The sequence below is a fragment of the Vulpes vulpes genome, chromosome 13, assembly GCF_048418805.1.
Source record: "Vulpes vulpes isolate BD-2025 chromosome 13, VulVul3, whole genome shotgun sequence".
In the NCBI taxonomy this organism is placed as follows: domain Eukaryota; kingdom Metazoa; phylum Chordata; class Mammalia; order Carnivora; family Canidae; genus Vulpes; species Vulpes vulpes.
In genome coordinates, this window is record NC_132792.1 from 57629904 (window position 1) to 57641254 (window position 11351).

Consider the following 11351-nt stretch of genomic DNA (forward strand, 5'->3'; position numbering starts at 1 on the left):
AAAGTACCTCATCAGTTGCCTTTAAGTTAGAGAGTATCTGGTGGGTCTGACCTCATCAGTTAGAAGGCGTTTAAAGAGAGACCTGAGAGAGAGAGAGACCAGAGAGGAGACTAGAGAGAGAGAGAGAGAGAGAGAGAGAGAGAGGAAGAAAGGGAGAGGGGAGAGAGACTGCGGAGTCTGGTGACAATCTCTCTCTGAGACGGTCTCCAGCATCACAAGTGTGCCCTGGTGTGATCCACGGCTTCTTTCAAGGATAAATATGTTTTCTGTTTGGTTTCCTAAGGTTCACCTCAGTTTGGGTAAATACCATTTATGAAGTGCTTGTTATATATATATATGTACTGAGATGGGCCTGAAATTTGATACAAATCCTCAAAAATATAAATCTGTAAAATTGGAAGGAATTTGAACCAGCATCTTGCCTGATCCTTTTGTTCTGTGTGTCAGTGAGTGATTTTCTCAAGGTCATACAGCTTGCTAATTATAGAACCAAATCTAAAACCCAAATTGTCTAATTCCGAATGTTGTTACCAAACTATTTCTCAGCTGTCATTAATTTTAATTCTTAATTTTTATATTTATTATTTTCAGAGATTTTATTTATTTATTCATGAGAGACACACAGAGAGAGGCAGAGACATAGGCAGAAGGAGAAGCAGGACCCAGGGATCACGACCTGAGCCAAAGGCAGATGCTCAAACACTGAGCTATCCAGGTGCCCCTCCAATTGTGTTTTAATATGCATTTCTCTAATGAGTAATGTTACTGAGCATATTTTCATGTGCTTCCATGTTGTCCATATTTGTTCTTTGGCAAACTGGGTCTTCAACTCTCTTGCCCATTCCTTTTTTTTAAAAACTAGATTGTTTCCTTTCTATAGGGTGGTGAGAATTCTTTATATATTCTGCATGCAATTCCTTTATCAGGTGTATATTTTTCCCAGGCCATGGTTTCTCTTTTAATTTTTATTACCAGTGTCTTTTGAAAAGCAGTTCTTAATTTTTATAACATTCAAGATACCATTTTTTTTCTTTGATAGATTGAGATTTTGGTATTGTATCTAAGAACTCTTACCTAGTTCAGGGTTGTGAAGATTTTTCCCCTATGTTTTCTTCAAGCAGTATTAATAACCTTATGTTTTATATTTTGACCCGTAATCCATTTTGAGTTAATTTTTGTATATGATATGAGGTGTGTATCTAAGTTCATTTTTGCATATGGCTACCCATTTGTTGAAAAGACTATCTTTTCTCCACTGAATTGCCTTTGTACCTTTGTCAAGAATCAGTTGAATATATATATATATATATAACATTGCTAAAACTCACTGATTCTAATAACATATTTGCAAAAGGACTTTTACTCCTTCTTTTCCAATCTTTTATATTTTTTCTTGTTTTATTGAACTGGCTGCAGTGCGATAGTGAGAGAAGACACTCTTGCTCTGTTTCTGACCTTATGAAGAGAGCATTCAGTCTTTCATCATCAATTTTGGTGTTAGCCAAAGGTCTTTCATCGATATCTTTTATCAGAATGTGGAATATCCCTTCTCAGAATGTGGAAGTTCCCTTCTATTCCTGGATTGTTGAGATGTTTTCTTAGGGATGAGTATTGGATTTTGCAAAGTGCTCTTCCCCTTTTTTAGGTGTATCTATTAAGATAACCATAGGTTTGTTTTAGTTTCGTTTTCTTTTTAATATTGCATTGATTAAGTTGATTTATTGTTTCTATTGTTGGACCATCCCTTTAGCTAGGGATGAACCTTAATTGATCATGATACATTATCCCTTTTATATATTTTTGTATTTAATTAGCTAAAATTTTTGATTTATCTTCATGAGGGATACTGCCTGTAGCTTTCTTCTCTTGTAATATCTTTGTCTGGGTTAATATCAGGGTAATTCTGGCTTTATAAAATGGGTTGAGAAATATGCTTTCCACTTACATTTCCTGCAAGAGTTGTATTATTTCTTTCTTAAATGTTTGGTGGAATTTACCAATAATGCATCTGGGCCTAGAGTTTCCTTTGTGAGCAGGTTTTTAACAACAAATTCCTGCTTTTTCAAAGATACAGGACTACTCTGGCTGTCTATTTCTTCTTGAATGATTTTGTAGTTTGTGATTTCAAGGACTTTATTTATAGACTTTTTGATATATAGTTCACAATATTTTATATCTTTTTAGTATATGTAAGATCTATGATGATCTCTCTTCCCTTCCTGATATTTTTTTTTTTTCCCTTCCTGATATTAATAGTTTGTGTCTTCTCTTGAAATTTCTCTCTTTTCTCTTTACTGAACTGGCTGAGAGTTTATAAATTTTATTGGTCTTCTCAAAAAGCCAGTTGTTGGTTTCATTGATGATCTCTATTGATTTTCATTTTGCTTGATATACACTCTGATTCTTATTGTTACCTTTCTTCTGCTTGCTTGAGCTTGATTTGCTTTCTTTTAGTTTCTCAAGGTCAAAACTTACATTATTAATTTAAAATCTTTTTTATTCTCATTTTTTAAACTTGTTTTTTTCTTTTTTAGAGAGAAAAAGGGCACATGTGTGTGCATGAGTTGGGAGGGTGGTAAGGGGTGGGAGAGGCAGAGAGAGAGATAGGGAGAGAGAGAAACCTGAGCAGGGTCCACACTCAGTGCAGAGCTGACATGGGGCTTGATCTGACAACCCTGAGATCATCACCTGAGCCTAAATCAAGAGTCAGATGCTTGATGGACAGAGCCAGGTGCCCCTCTTTTTTATTTTCTATTGTAAGCATTTAATGTGATAAATTTCCCTTTAAGAGCTACTATAACTGCAGTCCTAAATTCTGATATGTTTTCTTTTTAATCTTATTAAACATTTCTTGTGAATTCCTCTCTTAACCAAGGATTATTTAGATAGATATTGTTTAATATAGTGGGTTTTGTGATTTTTGTAGATATGTTTCTGTTATTGATTTCTACTTTTAATTCACTGTGGACAGAGAACAGACATTTATATGATTTTAATTTTAAAAAATTATCAAGGCTTTTTTTATGACTCAGAATGTGGTCTGTCTTGGTGAATATTTTCTAAGCACATCAAGTGAATATGTATTCAGATGTTGTTAGTTAAAGTGTTCGCTAAATAAAATTAGACCAATTTGTTTAATAGCATTGGTCATAATCTTACTGATTTTCTATCTACTTTTCTATCGATTATTAAGACAGAGTGTCAAAATCTCCAATTATAATTGTATATTTATCTCTTTTTTCTTTTTCTTCAATCAACTTAAATATTTTGAAGCTCTGTTAGGTGCATGCACATGTTGTATCTTCTTCATGAATTGACCACTTTGTTATTATGCAATGTGTTTCCTTATTCCAGGTAAAGTTTCTTTTATTTCTGAAATACTGATATTCAAATATCAATGTAACCATTTCTGTTTGTTTTGAGTAGTAATTTTACAGTATATCTTTTTTTTCCCCAACCTTTCACTTTTAATCAGTTTGTATTTCCCCATTTTTAAAGTGGGTTTCTTACAGACAACATATAGTCGTGTCTCATTTTTAATCCAATCTGACAATCTATCCTTTTGGTTGGGCCTTCAGCTATCCTCATACTACCAAGAGGATCTGTTTCTGGTCCCTTGCTCTTTCCCCAGTTTTCCTCAGAAGAACTGCTGGAGGCCAGCAGTAAAGGACCTGTGAGTGAGCGCCAACTTTCCTTGTGTCTGATGATCCTATTTATTCCAAACTGACATGCCAGCCCACACTGGCTTTTAAGAATATATCACAATTTTAGATAATTTTTTTCACCTGCTTATATGGCAGCCACCTCCTCTATCCTTGCTCTGTCAGAGGTGAAACAATATTTGTGTCCTGTATTTCCTCATAGGTCTTATTACTCTTTAGGGTTTAGTTTATTTGATCACCTTGTGACCTCAGCTCCTTGATGGGTTCAAGAATATTATGATTTTGTAGATTATGTGCCATGTTCACATTGTTAGGGGAGCTCTGTTCTCTTGTGGCTTTCTATACCCTAAGGAGGAGTAGAGCTTCCTGGAGGGTTATAAGCAACAGAGTGTTATTATCTGATTTGCGTATTTAAAATCTTTCTTTATTAAGATTTTATTTATTTGAGAAAGAGAGAGAGAGCACAGAGGGAGATGGAAAAACGGACTCCCCACTGAGCAGAGAGCCTGACATGGGGCTCGATCCCAGGGCCCTGAGATCATGACCTGAGCTGAAGGCAGACACTTAACCAACTGAGCCATCCAGGTGCCCCTGAATTACATTTTTAAAAACTCCCTCTGTGGAGAATGCATTTTAGGGGGTGAGAGTGGAAGTGCGGAGACTTCTAAGGAAGCTAGCAAGGCAATTTAGTCATGAAAGAATGCTGGTCTGGACTCAGGTAGCATCAGAGAAAAAGGAGGAATTTGGGATACATTTTAGAAGTGAACCAGGAGGATCTGACGATGGACTAGATGAATAAAGGGAGGGAAATGGAGGACTTTAGGATGCCTCCTAGGCTTAGCTTGAGCAATGGAATGAATGCTGATGCCACTTCCTGATAGGATAGGAAAACAGATCTGGAGGGCAAGTCAAGAGTTCTATGTTCGGCATGCGAAGTTCTAAATCAAGTGGAGGTATTGAGTCAGAAGTTGGACACTCACATCCAGAGTCCGAGGACAGTTCTGGTCTGACAACTTACCTGTGAGAGTTAACAGTGCAGGAATGATATTTAAAGTTTTAGAACTAGGGATGCCTGGGTGGCTCAGTGGTTGAGCATCTGCCTTGGGCTCAGGGCGTGATCCTGGAGTCCCAGGATGGAGTCCCGCATCAGGCTCCCTGCAGGGAGCCTGCTTCTCCCTCTGCCTCTCTCTGTGTGTCTCTCATGAATAAATAAATAAAATATTTTAAAAAATAAAGTCTCAGAACTGGATGGGGTTACCTAGGGAAAGGATGTTGATAGAAGTCACTCATTTGACAGAAGATAGAGGAAGAGGAGGGAGCATAAAGAAGAGAAAGAAGCAGTGGCCAGGAACACAGAGGAAAGCCTTTAATGATCCCTTGAAGGAAGATTTTTATCTAGATTTGGTAAGAATCCATTAAGTCACAAAACCACTGTACTTCATTCCATGGAAACTTGAGATAACAAAGCTGTATTAACTCTTGATTATTAGGTAAGTGACCGCCAACTGCTTCTGGATTCTCGCACCCAGGATTTTTCATGATGCCAATCAGAAGTCTGCCATCACTGAGGGGAGGGCCAGAGCTTCCCTCTTTCCAAGACCAACTGTAGACTAATTCTAGTTGGTTCTTGGGAGTAACCCCCCTCCAAATCCCAGAGGATCAGAATGAGCCCTTCATTTGGAGCTCAGTACATGGTTTCCTGTAGTTACATGTAAGGGTTCCTTGTTGAAACTTTATTAAGCTTCACAGATATGTGCACATGTCAGAAGCTTCAAGCTCCTTTTTATAAACATTTGCTTCTCCTTCTTCTCCCTCTGAGGCAGAGGCTCCCTGGGCTGACAGGTCCTGGCTGCGTCACAGAGATTCCTCCTCTGGTCTTTGCATGTGTTATTGTGAAATCCGGTTCTTCAGAGGAGACATGCTCTATTGAGTAAGAGAAATGTGGCTAAAGGAACATACTAATGAGGCTGATTAGATGCTTTTATTGGCTGTGACCTTTCTACTTAACCCTGAGAATATGCTGTTTTGGGTTTTAAAAATAAATCATAAATCTCACATTTCTTTCATTTGGCCTCTGAGTCACATACAGACTTGCTCTGTGTAACAAGGTTTAGAGAGAAAAAAAAAATATTAGTGTGAGTTGGGATTTAATTTCAGGCAGTTAAGAACAATGCTATGCCCCTCTCAAACTTTCTGATGGAGAGAATGATGAGACAAGCCGTATGGGGGAGGGCAGAGTTTTTGTCTGAGAGCACCAAGCACCATCATTTCTACTTCTGTTTCCTAGCAACTAGAAGAGGCCACTGTTGCAGCATGCACCTAGCATTCTGCAAATTGATCCAAGCACCTGTCAAGAGACACTTTAGAAATGAATTCTGTTGGACTACAGAGCATTGCTCAGTCCCTAGGTGACCATTTTTTTCCTCTCTTAAGATACATAAATATGAATTTCATCCTGATCTCTATCCTCTCCCTTGACACCCACAGTGTCATTTTTTCAGATAATTATTGTTAGTTTGGGCATCACCTTCTGCCATCTCAAGGATCTTGGCTCTCTCTGACAATCCCAGGGAAGGGGCCACCATGCCAGCCCCCTGGCGGGTGGCCCCCATACCAGCAATGTCCAAGATGGCTCTTCTCCTTCCATCCCTGCCTGGCCCAGAAGACCACGCATGTGCCCAGCAGGAATGCAGCCTTCACAGTGGAGCATCCAGGACCATAGTGGGCGACATTTTTCATTTTCCTCTTCTATAGAATCAGAGGGCTTTATCATTCTTTTTGCACATTGCCTTTCTTAGTGCTTCATTTTACTTGTTTATCTAGTGTTTTTCCCCTCTTAATCTCAGAGAGGAGTATGAATAATTAGAAGAAAGCTGAGGTCACTAGCAAAGTTTTATCACCTAGCGCTGCATTTTAGTGTATTAGTTGATGATGATTACTAGAAAGGTAGTCTGAATTTAAAAGAAAAAAGTGGTGGGTGGGGGGTGGGGGTGACTGGGTGACGGGTACTGAGGGGGGCACTTGATGGGATGAGCACTGGGTGTTATGCTATATGTTGGCAAATTGAACTCCAATAAAAAAACCAAAATAAATAAAAAATAAAAAGTGTTTGGGTTTTATGGAGCACAGATGTTCAGATTGTTGGGGGTGGGGTTGGAGGCAGAGGGAAGAGCAATTTTCTTGCTCCATCTTTTAAGAGCTCCTGGCATTTGACTTGTACACTGTGGAAGCCTATTGCTCTCCCTGAAGGTACACAAATTCCTGGGGAGACAAAAGAAAGGCTCTTTTTCATGGAGTCTTCTGGCTTTACATTCCTGCTTTTCCCGAACTGATTCAGGTTGAGGGTCCTATTGCTATCTGTCAGGTGTTATTTTTGCTCTGTGCTATGACAACCCAGACACAGAACTTAGCTCATTCTTTTGGGTCGCACACATGTACATACACACACACATGTGCACACACACAGACAAATACTCACAAAAATCACTTGAAGGAGGCATGTGGGTGGGTTGCAGAGTGAATGTGTTTGAGAAACAGAGTGGAGATAGACTTCACAACAGCACAAACTTCACATTTAATATTACACATCTGGTTGTATTAGGGTTCTTCCGAGAAACAAAACTAGTGGGATCTATCTATCTATCTATCAAGATAAATTTATTTGAAGGAATTGACCCATATTTGCAGTTCAAATCTGATGGCCATTGGACTGGAGATTCAGGAAGGAACTAATGTTACAGTTCAAGTTCAAAGGCCACCTGCTGGCAGGATTCTCTCTGGCTGAGGAGGGGGAGGGGTGGTCAGTCTTTTGTTCTTTTCAGATCTTAACTGATAAAGAGAGCTACCCACATAATGGAGGGCAGTGTACTTTACTCCAGGCCCATTGATTTTAATGTTAACCTATCCAAAACACCATCACAGAAACATACAGAATAATGTTTGACCTCATATCTGGGAACCCAATTGCCCAGCTGCTAACCTGAGTTGCTCAACATCCCCAGATACCCTGCTCTTCTCCTACCTCCAAATGCCTACTATTTGTTTATTTACTTATTGAGAGAGAGAGAGAGCATGCATGGGAGCAGTGGGAGAGGCAGAGAGAGAGGAGGGAAAAAGAGAATCTTAAGCAGGCACCATACTCATCCTGAAGCCCAACATGAGGCTCGATCTGAAGACTCTGAGGTCATGACCTGAGCCAAAATCAAGAGTCAGATGCTTAACCTACTGAGCCACCCAGGGACGCACCTTGTGCCTGCTTAATTTTAACACTGTGAAGTTTGGCCACTTCTTTTGGTTGGCTCTTCTGAGTCTTATTTTCTGTCCCAAAGTGGCTTATCGATGTGTTTTCTTGAGCAAAAATAAGTTTCCTGGGACACCTGGGTGGCTCAGTGGTTGAGCATCTGACTTTTGGCTCAGGGCATGATCCCGGGTAGGGGGATGGAGTCATGCATCAGGCTCCCTGCAGGGAACCTACTTCTCCCTCTGCCTATGTCTCTGCCTCTCTCTGTGTGTCTCTCATGAATAAATAAATAAAATCTTTAAAAGAAAAAAATAAGTTTCCTCCTAGGAGCCCTGGGTCCAGATGTTAAGGCAATCATTTTCCCCACTCAGTCCCATCTATAAAAATGCTATCAATCTAGTGGCAATTTAAAAAATCTTTCAGAATGCCCTCTTTTAAAGAAACTGAAGGGCAGCCTGGTTGGCTTAGCAGTTTAGCGCCGCCTTCAGCCCAGGGCGTGATCCTGGAGACTCGGGATTGAGTCCCACATCAGGCTCCCTGCATGGAGCCTGCTTCTCCCTCTGCCTGTGTCTCTGCTTCTCTCTCTCTGGGTCTCTCATTAATAAATAAATTAATAAATAAATAAATAAATAAATAAAATCTTTAAAAAAATAAAGAAACTGAACAATCATTTGCATTTAATAAACCTATTAATACTTTATATTATAAACAGACTACTTGGAAAGAGTCTCTTAAAAGCAGAAAATTCCCTCGTGAGTTTAAAATGTGGTTGTGTGTAACGTTTGCTTCCCCTGCAACATCTCAGGACACATCGATAATGAGAAGGCAGGCACAACTCATGTCTGCCTTTTATCCAGCAAGAGTTTAGCATGTGTAGCCCAGAAAGCCAGAATGCCCCGTGGTAGTTGGCTTCTGCCCTGGCTCAGTTCTACCTCCTACCCACAGCTAAAAATACCTCACTCCTGGCCAACACTAGAGTGGCCGAGGACAGTAACTGCTTTGAGGCAGAGAAGTTTTTTTTCTATGAATTTTGTTCTTATCATCATTGTCAGCATGTATTTATTAAGATGGTAACAGCTACCTAACATTTTTGAGTTCCCGCTATGTGCCGGCACCCCGTAGCAAGCGCAGTATATGCTTATCTCATTTGATTTGTATAAATCCCTCTTACTAGGTATTCTTATCAGCTTCTTTTTAAGGCCAAGGAATTGGAGATTTGAGTGCTGTCCACAAGGTCACACAGCTGTGTGATCCTGAGGTTTTGATCCCGAGGCTGTGATTTTCATCCAAATTTAGCCAATATGCCAGGCTCTCTCTGGCCAGGTGCTGGATATTCTGCTGGATGCCTTTGACAGCAAAACTCTTGGTTTTATAAAATCTTAACAATCCAGGGACACCTGGGTGGCTCAGGGGTTGAGCAACAGCCTTCAGCTGTGATCCCAAGATCCTGGGATCGAGTCCCGCATCGGGCTCCCCACCGGGAGCCTGCTTCTCCCTCTGCCTATGTCTCTGCCTCTCTCTCTGTGTCTCTCATGAATTAAAGAAAAAATGATAAAATTATTTAATTGCATTACACAGCCACTTTTTAGCGCTTTACAATAAAATCAAGAACCCCCTTCCTTTTCTCAATTCTTTTTTGCAAATCAAGTTTAGTGGGTGGGAGAGGCCCTGGTAGGGGCGAGGAAGGAAGAACTCAGCTTCCTAATGTTCTGGCCTGCCGTGTCTCACAGAATACGACGCTGGCTCGTTTTGCAGGGGTACAGCCCAGAGCCAATGCTGGTGTCAACACGCATTGTGACACGGTGAAGGCCGAAGCATCATCCTCCAAGACTGCCAGCTCCTCTGATGTTTCAGGGAGCGTTATCTGTCTTGGTCTGAGTGACTTTCAGAAAAGAGGATTCTTGGACAATTCCCTGGGAAGTTACTCCAAGATGTGACAACTATCAAAGTCAGAAACAATAGAAAAATGTAAGAACAGTAACAAGAACATCCTGAATTTCACAGCAGGAGGGACTGGTGATGCTAACCACAGGGCTGATGGAGAGGAGGAACGTGAGAATTGTCATTTGCTATCACTCTGGTCACTCCCGCAGTAAGGGGCAGGCGGTGATTCAGCGCCTCCTGAGGTCTTGGAGACCAAGAGGTCTGGTTAATACGTTGCACAGAAAGTATCTAGGCTGGAAGTGAATGATCCCACTGAGAGGGGCTGAGGGCAGCCCTGCCCTGGTGATAGAACCCTGGTGGCCATGGGGGTGGGGACCTAGACCTCTGGGGGCGGAGGAGGCAGCAGCAGCAGGATACTGTTCCCTACCAAGCAGCACAGACAGCCGGAGAAGTGCAGGACACACGGAAGGGCAAGATGACCTTCAACTCAGCTCTTAGGAGACTACTGACAAAGGACAAGCAGAGCCTGAGACCACTGCTGCTGTCCTGATGCTTTGGCAGACACCCCAGCCCCAGGCTGCAGGCGCCACCGTCCCACTCCTTTCACCAGTGCAGAGTTAGTGGGGGGAACATTGCTCTTTTTTTTTTTTTTTATTCTTTGTCTCTTTGTTTTTTTTTTTAAATAAATTAATTTTTTATTGGTGTTCAATTTTGACATTGCTCTTGATCATCTCTTTTCCTTGTTATCCAGGCACTATATGGTGATCCTAAAGGAGAAAAGAGAAGGAAGGAAGGCACGGAGGCAGGAGGGGAAGGAGGGGGAAAAGAGAAGGGAAGAAAAGAAAGGTAAACAAAGAGAAAGGGGTGCCATTGAGGGAAACTGGGTGAAGGGCCCATGGGACATCTCTGTGCCATGTTTGCATGTAGATTCCTCTGAATCTATTTTTTTAAAGATTTTATTTATTCATTCATGAAAGACATAAAGAGGCAGAGACACAGGCCAAGGGAGAAGCAGGTGCCATACAGGGAGCCCGATGTGGGACTCGATCCCAGGACTCCGGGATCACGCCCTGGGCCGAAGGCACATAGATGCTCAACTGCAGAGCCACCCAGGCGTCCCCTTCCTCTGAATCTATACTCATTTCCAAGACAAGCAAAAGAAAGATGAAATCCCAGAACTCCACCTCGCAGGAGTCCCACCACAACAGTGTGGAGCGTTTCCCTTGGTTTCATGTGTCTGTGTAATTCACTGGAATTAACAAAGCACGATCAATTACATGAGAGCTAATTACAGAGCAGAACAGAGTCATTCTCATCAAATGTTTTGCATCTTAATGGAGTTCCCACAATTCCTCCAGGTAAAGCTGGATCACAAGGACCTTAGCCAGCATTACACTAAGGATTCTGTTGCTTCAAATTGACAAAACTCCTGTAGGCAGCCCCTAGAACTCTGCCTGGAACGTGTTTATTGGCCTCTGAGCATACTATCTCAGTTTCCCCCTAGAAAATACTCCTGCCCCACGGGCTCAGAAGCCTGCCTTTTAGATAGGAAACAATTCTTATGC